At 44.4% G+C, this 13,348-nt stretch overlaps 1 protein-coding gene across 6 annotated transcripts in view; it reads left to right on the forward strand.

Moving 5' to 3' along the window:
• The window catches only part of LOC120954594 (uncharacterized), a 62,698-nt gene that overhangs the window by 9,801 nt on the left and 39,549 nt on the right, over window positions 1-13,348 (forward strand). The gene's annotated exons all lie outside the window — the stretch shown is intronic.

Consider the following 13,348-nt stretch of genomic DNA (forward strand, 5'->3'; position numbering starts at 1 on the left):
TACACTCTTTTTTCGCCAAGTGCTCGTACTACTTTTGACGCTGCTGCCGACAACGATATGGATGGATGTGGTGGGGAACGGTAAGCAAGCAAGCAGAGCATACACGGTTGTAGTCGTGTAATCACACCTTCGTTGAAAGCAAAAGCTAAATAAGTTCATTTACGTGTGTAGAGTGTAGACCGTAGCGACAGCGGCCCTGTGTGGATTGTTCTCTTTACATGCTCTTCTCGTGTGTGTTATATTCTAGTTAGAGTCTGTATTGATGGTATGCCATTTAAAATCAACTTGATGTGCTATTTTTTTCCCCAATATCGAAATGTGTAGTATTGGTGTTGCGTGTTATCGAGGTAGCAAATCTAGAGCGTAGAACGCAAGTCAATATCCATGATTGCTGCTGTGTATGGAATTGGTTTTGATTTGATGTGTGGAATTAATGCAACTGACTCGACTTGCTTCTTTATGTGTTTATGTGTGTATGTGTGTGTGCGCAATAAAACCTTCCAAGCCAATGTGTAAAGGGTGCTGATCTTCCGTTCCCAATCGCCCTATAACACTAGCAAAACCTTCGAAATGAATTGACGAATAGTTTTTTTTTGCTTTCTGCCTTGCCACACCGGATTCCCGTGCAATAGTAGTGGTGGTGTGTTTTGTTCCCATCTGAATTGCATACACATTTGTAGGGTCGGCGTGTGCGCGCGTTGTATGTGTGCGTTAAAGTGCGTTTTCTTTCGATGTTGCTGATGATGATGACGATATTTGGACGGATTTTCGGGTGAATTATCTCAATTTCGACGTCTAAAATCTTGTTCTTAAAAACCGGTAGAACGACGTGGCGCGAAAATGGTGTATAGCTTCAAGGATAAATGGTATGTTTTGCATGTGGTGTACATCACAATTCTATTTAAGATTAAAAATACATAGGCTGTAAGGTACTTTTTGTCACTTATCTTTGGTTTTTAGATGAGCCACACGAGTTAAAGATCTATGAAGTAGAATATAAGCATTCCCCATATGAGCATTTCATCGGTCATTATCTGGTGGTACGTCATGTTGCTATGTGCATATCGTATGACGCCTAAAAGCAATTCCCCCCCCCCCCCCCGTTTCTTTCGGAATCAATTTTTCAATGCACTTTGAACAATGGGAGGAGAGGGGTAGCAGCAATGATAAGGGTGGAAGAGTCATTCGCTGATTTTGCAAATGGAGCTTGTGCATTTAATTTGGCACCTGGCAGAGAAATTGAAAAAAAAACATTGCATTTACGGTTGCAGACGTGTGTTTTCTCTTTTGGCGCACATCCACAATCATAAACCGAATCAGTGCCGCTCTCGTTTGCAACATTTTTGGTTTGTGTCATACACATTTTTTGACGTTTGATGCAAAATTGTACATGAGATCCACAAGTAGACGCCACATCAATCTCCCCTGTCGCCGGTAAGAGAGCGAGTAAGCGAGAGAGAGAGAGAGAGAGTGTGTTACCCGACAACACACAAAGATTGTCTTTCTACTTTCGTGTAAACGCAATCAATTTTTGGGGGTGAAATCATTCGACAATTCAATATGGAGAAGACACCCACATCACACAAGTACCTAGACACGGCGGTTGGAACCGGAATGTTGCAAAGAGCGGCGCGTGGAACTTGGACTTATTCATACATAAGGGAGAGCGAGAGAGAAAGCGTGAGAGTATGATCAGATTGAAGTGAAAAAAAGTATGTATTTCACCCGTGTGTGTTGTTGTTGGGGGCCTTTTAGTTCAATCGTTGGCGAAAAATCGATTTGCTGTGTGTGGCAACTGTGTTGTTGTGTAGCTGCTGCTTAGACTACTCCAATGGTTTGTGTCCGGTTCAGTGGTGGCAAAGGGGGGAGAGAAAGCAGCAAAATATAGAGCCGCCCAAACTCATGTGTGTGTGTATGACGCAGTTTTTCAGCTCCGAAAGGACGTCTAATGTGTAATTAGAACGATGAGTCAGAGAAGAGCTTCCACTAATGGAAAACTATCCTTCACCTCGGGATGCGTTGTGAACGTGTGTGTGTGCAAAAATGTAAAGCATGCCTCTGAAATGTCATACACATTTTGTAGAATTTGTCCTTTCCTGTCCGTCTGCAAATGAGTATAAGAATTCGCGTTCCGGTGGTGCGCGCTTTCGATGTGTGGTTGTATCAGTGTTGGCTGTAGTATGTGTGGGTTGAAAGAGATAATTGGATGAATCGATAGTCTCGTCGGGTACATTCGCTGTGGAGATAAGCTTTCGTATCCAGTCGGTATGTGCTGGTATGTGCTTCTCTAAACGAAGTAATGTTGTAGAACGATAGGATCAAAGCAGTAATGTGCTCTTTGGAGTGCACCCACGACTCCGATTCGACTCCGGCTATTGTTAGTCCGATTCCAACTACGGCAAAATCAGAACCATTAGTTCTGCCCGTAGCCGGAATTGGAGTCGTCCGAAGCCGTCCGGTGCTTTGAACGCCAACTCCGGACGACTCTGGACGACTCTGGATGACACTGGATGACTCTGGACGACCCTGGGTAACTCCGGACGACTCTGGACGACTCTAAACGACCCCAGACGACTCCGGACGGCTTTGGACGACTCCGGACGACTCTGGACGACTCTTGACGACTCTGATTCCGAACGACTATGGACTACTCTGACTCCGAACGCCTTGAACGACTCTCCTTGATGACTCCGGACGACTCCGAACGACTCTAGGGTGATTCCAGACGACTCTGGACGACTCTGATTCCGAACGAGTATGGCCGACTCTGACTCCGAACGACTTTGGACGACTGTGGACGACTCCGAACGATTCTGGACGACTCTGACTCCGAACGACTATGGCCGACTCTGATTCCGAACGCCTTGAACGATTCTCCTTGATGACTCTGGGCGACTCTGGACGACTATGGACGACTCTGGACGACTCTGGACGACTCTGGACGACTCCGAACGGCTCTGCATAATGCTGTTCAGAGTATGATCGGAGGTTATTCCAAATTTTTCCCAACTTCACGCAACACTAGTTCAAAGTTCAACTGGGTAAGCAAATGTGCTGTTATTTGTACAAACATGAGTAAGGTTTATTGTAGCGACAACATGACTCAATCCGGCTTCAATATTTGTTTAAGATAGATGCTATATTTGACAGACCTATGCTCCATGGACGATTTGTATAGAACGGTGATTAAAGTAGAACTTTGAAGCTCAAACAAACACAACGTTCTTTTGTAATCTTATGACTCAGAACGTTTGATATAGTTCTCAACTGTTATTGCTAATAGTTTGTTAGTCTTGTGTGTCACGTCTTGTGTGTTGAATTTTAATGCGCCGTCTCTCTTGGGTCACGTGCGCCCATTCCGTGCCAAGAGGAATGTTCGAAATATATCGTCCAGCTTTGATCATAGACTCTTGCGTAAACAATGAATTGGTTTCATATTTGCATTTGCACACGTACACACATTCACGGGGGAGCGTGTAAGTAAGCACACAAGCTCTGATAGCGGAGAGTACAGTGTGTATCCACAAATAGATTTTATTTGGCATCTAAACCATGAAATAGATGAAATGAAATAGATTGTGCTGTTGAGAAGTAGTTCTAATGTTTTGTAAATCAGATTTTAAAGTACATTGTTAAAACGGAATGTTTTGTGATGTGTGTCTCATTTGGTTGATGACGGATGTCCCCTTTGTGTGCAACCTTTGCTTGTTGGACCAGCACTGTTCGTTCTGTCACACTGAATGATGATGGTATTGGTGCAATAGGGCAGGGTAGACACGAGATAAGACGTCGATGTAATAATACCTCCCTAAACACCCCGCGCACAAACTAATAAACGACCCTCGACACAATCATTCGCTGGTTCGCTGTTCGCGAATTTGTGAGATTGTGGCTACAGGCGCAGCAGTATGGCGGTGTATACGCTTTTACTGCTCAGCGCTTCCGTAGGTATGCTTCTTTGCATTTTTTTTCTGCACAATCCTAACACACACACACTCTTATGGAAGCGGAACCCCCTTTACGAGCGGGGCCAGTTTTTGAGTTTGAGGGAGCACCAGCACCAGAAAAGCGTAGGAAATTGGGTCCGACTGTGGTCATAACTGCCTGCTGCTGCTGTACTGTGTTTACGACTACATCTGGTCTGCCCGCATCGGAAGGAAGGGAAGGGGTATTGCTAACCTAGCGGTGAGAAATTACGGATTGGTTTGCTCTAGTGTGTTTTCATTTCTTTTCTTTTTTACCTCCCAACCCCCTTGAGGCACACACTGCGCTTAGTTAGAGGTGTGTGGTGAGTGGTGAATTGTATCTTCTTCCTCTCTATTTGACAAAGCGGCCATTTTGTTTTGTGTTTGCTTGCACAAAACGTCTCACAACCCGGCGCTTCGATTCGATCGCCTCAATCACTCTTTCCCCACCCTGACTCTCGCATGATGTGATGATATGTGTTTATTATGACGTGCATATCTCTCCCTCTTCTGCCGGTCTTCGGACTTTGCTTCCAACCGAAGCGTAAGGCCAGCTAAAACCGGATGGAAAAAGGTTGTTCAATATGCTTCGGTCCGAGAATTCCTTTGCTGCTGCCTGTTGTTGTGTGTCCACCCGTCTGGATCGATACACATCTTTCGTATCACAACAGCACTACTCTCGCCGTGTGTCCTCTTTTCTTTGTGCACAATTTCTTTAATTGATTGTCCCTGTGTGTGTGTGTTTGTGTCTCTACATACGGAAATTAAATATCTGTTCGTAAAAGGCACCATACAATCATCTCCTCTCTTTCTTTCTTTATCATCAAATCGGTCGTTTCCATTTTCATTCTTGCGCTTTGATTTGATGCTTTCAAATCGATAATCATTGAGGGAGGGTGGACGGTATGAGACTGGGACCACCACCACCACCATCATCAAACCCGCTGCCGTGCGCACACACGTCCTAATGAGAACTAAATGGTGATTACGAAACCAATTGCTTCTCCTCTTCCTATCTTTCCCCCCCTGTTAGGGTCGTCGTCCGCGCCCCGTCCGTGGGTTGTGACACACCGCGCGCGTAGTTTTATTGTCGTGTTCGCGTCATTTTGCACCACCATTTGAATGCTTGCGTTTTTTTTTTCATGTTGTAGTTGTTGCTGCCGTTGTGACAAATGGAGGAGAGAGAGCCTCTGTCCGTGTATTAGTGTGGTCTTTTTCGAGATAAATGATTTACGCCTTTCTTCTCTCGCATGTTTTGCGGGTGCTCGAGTGTTGTGTGCTCGTGTTGCTCTAGTTGGTCGACCAGCAATAAAACCTCAAATAGTCGGCAATGGCACAAAACGATGGCCAGGAGGAAGAGGACGATGAATTGTTTTTTATTTCTTAGCTTGGTCAAATTGTTGCCGGAAAGTTGAACAAACTTATGTTGCAAATTGGATCTTTTGCTTGAAATCAAACTATTGAATCCATAGACATGGAAATTTTGTTAGAACTATTACATACAACTTATAATTATAACGTTACAGAATTCAATATAATTATGTACATTGGATTGCTAAGAAAGATAAAAGTATTGATTCAAGTTTTTTTTTAAATATATTTATTTGCACATTCAAAAATCAAAGGAAGAAGATGGTCGTTGTTCCCTGGTTGATGGCTTGGGGGGCACTCATTAAAGATCCAAAGAGAAGGAAATGGTACTTTCCGCCTTGAGCGTCTATTTGTTACGACAGCTTCAAAGCTCATTTCCTCTCCATTTTAACGATTTCAACCCCTAACCAACCAGCCTGGGTTTCATGCTGATGGCGATGATGATGGTCCCTTACCTCTCCGAAATGGCCCATCACACCAACCAAAGACTAAGTGCGTTTGTGTGTATGTGTTTGGTGTTTATTGCGCGTGCTTACTACAATCCAATTTGACGAATGACAAAATGACCTCAAATGACAAAATGTAATTGTGTATGTGTAGTGTAACCATCTTTTTCAACTTTTTCACACGAACTCACTTCAGACCCATAACTTATGTTGTTTAATGTGTTAAATATAATAGGTTCCTGCCTTTTTTGTTGTTGTAGATGCTAACTAATCATTCTTCAAATAATATCTTTGTCTGCCTCTTATTCCGCACGTGGTGGGAGTTTAGGATGGAAGTTTGGTCGTGTTGAAGGAAAAATGTAGCACGAAATAGCAGAAATATTCTACTGTCACACTACACCGCTCCCTCTGTCGACTGTTGTTAGACGAAAAAGGTGATCGACCTGCAGTGACCTTGACCTCTCTTCGTGCGAGAGCGTTTTATGTGTGTGTGTGTGTGTGTGTGTGTGTGTGTGTTTGTCGAAGGGAAAGGACGAGACGAAAGAGAAGATATGGGAGCTATACCATGGTCTGAATGAAAAGATCCCAAATATAGAAGATCTTTTGGTGCGGCCAGACAACAGTCCTTAAATCTATTGATAAAGTGGGTCTTAGCACAAAACATGACTTAAAATTTTGGATGACTCTTATTGCACAAGAGAACCATCCCTGAGCCTCCCCTTGGAGCAGAGTTTCCCAAATCGAGCGTCTCTCTATTCCCCTGTCCAGGCTACAGGTTCTACGCGTTTCTTCTTCTAGCCCAAACAACCACAATTCCTGAGGAACACGCTGTTACCCTCCAGTCCATGACGACGACAATGACGGACGCGAACGGCGGGTGGAAAGGTTTGCAATTCACTCCCGCTTCTCGCCCTCTTCCGACACGGGTGAGGGCTCACCATCGGACCGGGAATTCCGTCAGAGCTCCCAATGCCATCGTGTTCCTTGTTCGTACAGAGAGATAGAGAGAGAGAAGGGAGAGACAGACAGAGAGCCAAGCATTTGCGGAAGGAGCTGTTGTGGGTGGTGTGTGGGATGAGACGGGGTAGTGAGCGCCAGACTGCGTGTTTTTCCTCACACAGAAGAAGTGTGTAGGGCCATCACCATCACCACCTATCCACCACCGTCGTGGCACCATCGGCTGATGTCGGCGTGTTGTCGACGTGTGTTGGTGTTGTTTCACAATGGTGATGATGGAGAGTGGTGTAGTGACCGACGATCGCGGTCGTGTGCTGTGTGAAGTCACCACCACCGGGACACGCGGCACGAGAGCAACTTGACACAAGCGGGTAGAATGTTAGAGAGGGTGTGAAATGTGCCTTGTCCCTCTTGTGCTACCACCAGTCGTCTCTTTGCCAGTATGGATCTCGTTTTTATCCTTTTTTAGTCTTGATCAGGTGCTTTCACCATTGAAGTGTGTGGGTTTAGTGAGGAGTAGAGCAGCTCAATTTTGGCCACTGACACTTCACGCACACCTTCACCCAGTAAAGGCACACAAATTGATAGTTTTTAGTGTGTTAGAATCGGCCTTTAAAGCTTGAAGATCATCATCCAAATCACAAACACACGTTAAAATTAGATTGATACACTAAACGCAAAGGTAAATGTAATTTAAAGCAGATCACTAACATCAAAACACGCCACTCAAACTCTCACGGCTGACGTTCTGCTTCCCTGTGATCGTTCGTGAGCTCTACCGCCTTCGCCACCCAGCCGGCAAATGACGCACTCTCGGCGAGACGCCCTGTCGCTTGTGTCACCGTGGCTTCTCTCTTTGCTCCCCTTCTCTTACTTCCACCTCCCCACATATTATTACGTGATGTTCGTGTTTATTGAAAATGAATTTTCCTGCAGCGCCTTTGTGTGTCCTCCCTCTCTCTCTCTCTCTGCTGCACAGCGTGTGTTGTTTCTCCTCCTCCTCACAAACCAAATCAGCTTCTTGACGCGAAAGTACAAGAAGTGTGTGTGTGTTTGTGTGCGCACGTAAGGCTGCTGTTTGGTTTTTGTGGTTTGTAGATTTAATATTTTTTGTTGGCTGCTGTGTGTGTGTGTGTTGATTTCTAACAGCAAACACAATCGGGAGGAGAACAACGTGGGGGGATGGTTACACTTTGCACAAAAAAGCATTGACAAAATATGCCAGCCAAGCCAGTGTTAGAGTGGCGTGTCAGGCTGTGGTGTGGTGTGTGGGACCTGTTACTTCAGTGGTTTTCTACGTTTTTTTTTATCTCATACAAAAAAAGGCCCGGTCGCGGCGTGGCATGGCGCGCGCGGCACATCATCACGAGCCAGCGCCGGCGACTTGCTCAGAAAGGTAACTGTACTGTGCGTGCGTGTGTGTGTGTTTTTGCTGGTAGAAGCAAAACAAAAACAAACCTTCACCCTCCTCACACACCACGCTCCGTTTGTGTATGTGTGTCTGCCGTCTGTGTGCTTGAGTGTATTGAGCGGGTAGGGGAAAGAGGCGAGGCAAGGGAGGTGTGTCGTCACTGTGTGGCGTCATATGAAGAGAGGGAGCTGCTTGGGGGGGGCAGGGAACACAGGCAAGCGGCAAGGACGTTGAATGAGCAGCAGAGCCAGCAGTGAAGCCACCTCGCCCACTCTCCCTCCTCCACCCACAACACACACCACTCTGCCCTGCCCTGTTCTGGGTGGTGGTGGTGGTAGTGGTGAAGGTAGTAGCTTTTTGTATGTGCGTGACACGCTAAAGTGTGCCGCTAAAAAAAAAAAGGGAAAATGCTCGTTAGGAACTGTTGCTGGTTTGTGGAGCACATGGGGGTGGAAAGCTTGAATGAGGAGAAGGCTGGGTAGAGTGGAAAGGGAAGGGAACAACCGACTGGCGCAAAACGTGATCGTCGGTTTCGAGGCAGTTGTGTCACGATAGAGAGGTGGAAGAGCAGAAGAGCTTTGTCATCGTTTGTTGGCGGTTGGTGTGGCGTCACTGAAACACAACGAGTAATGACGTACCGGAAGAGGAGCGCACTCTGTTATGGTTGCGGATCATTGTTTGGAGCAATTTTGGCAGCAAAAAAAGAGTTATTTCGTTGTGGCTGTACTTACACCATAAAATGGTCACTAAAAGAGTGTGATTTAGAAGCTCTCTTACTCGCATTAAGCCTCGTAACGAGGGTTTTGTTTCGTGAAATCATCTGAAATAACGTTGTCTTTGAACAGTATGAGCTTCTCGCATCAAAGAAAACTGCAAAATAAGTACAATTGTGTAAAAATAAGGAACATACATCTATGCATTCAAGTAAACGCCTGCTTAGTATGACTTATACAGGTAATTTTGTGGCTCAAGTATAATGGATCATTCGCTTCAAAAAGAGAATGCGCGTGAACCAAATGAACGCGTAAGAGACATCTCTTCAGCACGGGAATATATGTACGGGTGTAGATTAAACAGCTTGTAAAATGTGGAACAAATCCCCTCTCAGCGTTTGTGGGTGTGTTTGTATGGACAACTGTTTCAACAATTTATCACATACCATTATGCGGTACTGTTTTACCCGATAGATGTCATCATACGCCACGCAGGAGCTCGCACACAGAGATTGATTGTTGCGGCAGAAGAAAAATCCAATAATCTATACGCAACGTAAAGCACACTCACTGCATAGGAAAAGGTTTTGGGTTTTGGAGTCAAAGATATACAATCCCCCACACAAACACACCTACACATCCGGTGGGATGTAGAGTGTGTGTCTCATGTTTGCCATCTATATGAGTGCGGCCATCATTTGTGTGTTGGAACATGCGCAAGTTGTCGCGAGTCGCATTTTGGGCAAATGGGGCCAGTCTTCATTTGTGTGATGGCATTTGACACACACACACAAACACGCACACTCTCTTGCTCTCAGCAATTGTACAACACACAAGCCAGCAAAGCACAAAATGTGTACAGTACCGTCTTATGATGTGAATTGATGCTGTGTGTGGTGTCGCCTCGGGTGCCTGTCGATTCGGTAGAAACACTACATCGAATTTCTTTTTGCTAACTACTGCACCCTTATCACCCCCTGGTCACATATACCCCCTTCAAGTAGAGCTGAGTTTGCATTAGAAGAAGAATGTCGTGTGTCGTCCACGCTGTGACGTAAATGAACATTGGAACCTTTCAAGATAATGCAAAGAACGCTGCAAATGAAGAGGGGGGGCGACGAGCATGTGTTTGCATTTATTACCATCGATAATTGGGAGTGTTAGCGCATATTTTCGTGTCTGCCGATGAGAGCGCATGAGTATTGGTGGTGTCCGCTTTTACATGCGTGTGTAGCATCTCTGGAGTGAAGAGGGGCTGTGTGGGGATGGGGTTTTGACCGCCATTTTTGAACTTCGAATGCGGTTTCTCTTTTTTTACCGATTGGGGACGGACGATGAGACCACGACGACCAGCCGATAGCAGCAGCGCCGCGCAACCGATTGCTCTGCGGATTGCTTCATTGCACACTTGTACGGAGGACGGGAACCCCCGGGATACACGAAACAACATTACGCCGTATTGCTGCAGTAGTGTACGTGTTCCGTGTGTATACACACACATTCCGTCCTGTGTAGTGCTGCTGCAGTTGGCAATTGTTTCCAGTCATCGTCGTCGTTTTGGTCCGTTCGTCCCGCGTTGTGTTAGAAAATCAATTTCCCTCAATTTCCCCACAATGGCGCAGAGATTTTGGTTTTGTATTCTAGTCGTTTGTTTTTAATGGAAATTTTGTTCCAGTTTTGTTTTGGACTACATTGGTAGTTTAAAGAACAAAACTAAAAGTTGTATTGGACAGATGCTTCCCCTTGAAACAGCACCAGAATGTCCCAGAGAATAAAAGAGTGTTTGCAGCTCTTTACTTTCCGTAAAACACATCGCTGGTCTTAGTTCTATCTAAACTTGTATTTAGTTGAAGGTATTAAACATTGGGGCCCTTTCCGTTGTAAGTTCGTAGGCTGAAATTTCAGCCTGTCAGCTGTTTGCATTGTATAGCAGTTTTCGAGCAACTATCTAAGTGGGTATAATATACATGTGGGCTTATCCCAAGGTGTATGAATTTAGAAGACTGTTTTTTATCGCTTCTGCTTCTGAATAAAGATTTTAAGAGCGTTTTGTGTATTCGTCAAGCCTCCAGAAAGCTTGTTTGAACAAAAATTTTCACCCATGCTGTCAAAAAGTGATATTCAAATTAGGTTATAAAAACATGCTATGAGACCACCTAGACTACATACACTTTGATTCCAGATTCCACCACCTGATCTCTTTAATTCACCTTGGGATAAATGTAAACAACGCCGTGTTTTCGAGCAGGTACTCGAATCTAATTCTAGCTTTGTGGCTAGAATAATCTAGACTGAAAATTGCAGGCTAGTTTTTTGTGTGGTTTTGTATGGAGTGTTTACATGATTTCAGCCTCCAACTGTCAAACTCCATACAAAAAACTGACTAGAATCGTAAAGGCCCCCATTATTTACGCCTACTTTATTGGTGAAAATGTATTCTAATGTGTTATTTTTTCTGTCTCTTTTTCAGGTAATTATCACCTACAAATGTGGCTATTTCCATTATGAAGGCGACTGAGACTCAGGGATTGATAAGTGCGCGTAAGTTCCGTTATTTGTTGCCTCAAAGCTGATCAAACAAATGACAGGTTTTCGAAGACAATTAAAAAAAAACCTTTGTAGTTAGAATCTCGACACTCGTACCATCAACAACGCGCGTCGATAAATTTCATAACTTGAGTTAATGCAACCAAAAACTCCCTTCTCAAACTGATGAACCAAAGGCGAATCTGAATTTCCCCCGTTTTTTTTGTGAATGGCAAAATTCATTCTCGGGCGTGTGTGTTTGTCTGTGTTGTGCGTTTGAGACGATTTTGCTGTCCATGAAATCGCACGTTTCGATTTTTATGATGGCAAATCAGTTTCACGTGCAGAGGGGCGGCACACGAACGAACTGAATTCAGCACCACATTTCAAATAACCAGGGGTCGAGATTATGCACGATGCCAACAATATCTGACGTTGCTAATTTGATAGTTTTATGAGATTTTGGTTTTGCATTTTACGACACGCGAAATAATCTACAGCAAATGTGTTTGCAAGGATTTTATTTGGGCTTGGGTTTCGTTGAGGAGGTATCCCGGTAGACGTTATAAACCAATATGCATTGGAGGAGTGTCAAGAGAAAAGCAAACATTTGCACTGTTCGACCCATTGGAGTCTCTATGTACCATTATAGACCGCTTAGCATTATGCTCGCGATACCTGCTCTATACCCTTCTCGAACAATCGGCCATGATGGTGGTAACATTCTCCTTAAATTGCTTTCTAATGCCATCAGGAAAAGGAAAAGAAGGATGCTTATTTGAGCAAACGCGTGCGTGTATTGGTGCAAGGTAGCCTTTTCCATTTATTTGATGCTTCTTGTTGTACTCCAAACGTCCTCCGGCGTTAGTTTAGCGGTGACAAATTTTGAACCAATCTTTCGGAAGTAGGGAGGGATATCAAAGATTTGAAGGGGCACGATAGATTTCCCGCAATCCGAACCGTAATTATACACGAATTGAATATGTTTCGGAAAGAAAGGTAATGGAAATTCGTTCCGTTTGTTTTTCCTGTCCAAAATGCGTCCCCCTTTTTTCATATATATTATGCTCGCGGTATAGAGTTGCGAGATAGACTGCTGCTACGGGTTTTGATAATCATCCTTTCCGCGGCTGCATTTGTGTAAGTGTGCTTGTTGTGCGCCCCGTCGTCCCTCTCTCTCTCTCTCTGTACTGCACAGGTCAGCAGCAGCACCAGTGTTTATTTGTGTGTGCAGAACGTGGGGCAAAAATGCCATAAAAAGTTCCAACATGAGAGCGAGCATGGAGACATTGTTGGGTTGGGTGGACTGTTGTGTGTGTGTGCGCGAGTGAGAAAAAGGGAGGATGAATTATTGTTTTGTTAATTTTTAAGCATGCGCATAGAAAACCTATATTCGTACGGGGAAGGGCGGGAAATGCCCTTTTTTCGAATGGTGAAATAGCGTTTGCACCGAAGAGTTTGGTCACCACGCGCAAAACGCGCCGTGCTTTTTCTCCTCTATGCTCTCCCTTGTCTCCCTTGTCCATTGGGGTCATCACCTTTTTATGTCTCTTTTCTATAGTGTTGTAGAGTGGGTGGTGGCGTTGGTTTATCATCCTCCTGCCTTTTTTGTTTGCAAAATGAGCGCTTGACACATTTTCGGTGGCATCTCTTCTTTGCTGTGATCAACAGTTTAGAAGTTGAAAATGAAGAGTTTAATGATGCTTTTACTATAGAGGTTTGAGAAATGGAACATATTTATTCTTAAAATTATACAGTCCTACATCCTTTACTTGTCAATTTGCCTACATAATACAATACTCAGTATTTCTCTGACTCTTGTTTCACCATAATGGAAGAGCTATTACGCTTTTGCTCTGTCGAAATGTCGACTCTTTGCGCTCCAAGACTTTTCCGTTTTGTAACCGGATAAAATCAATTTCAAATCGAATGATGCAAACAAAAGGGAAAGAATCAACC

Source organism: Anopheles coluzzii, chromosome 3, assembly GCF_943734685.1.
Source record: "Anopheles coluzzii chromosome 3, AcolN3, whole genome shotgun sequence".
Taxonomy (NCBI): domain Eukaryota; kingdom Metazoa; phylum Arthropoda; class Insecta; order Diptera; family Culicidae; genus Anopheles; species Anopheles coluzzii.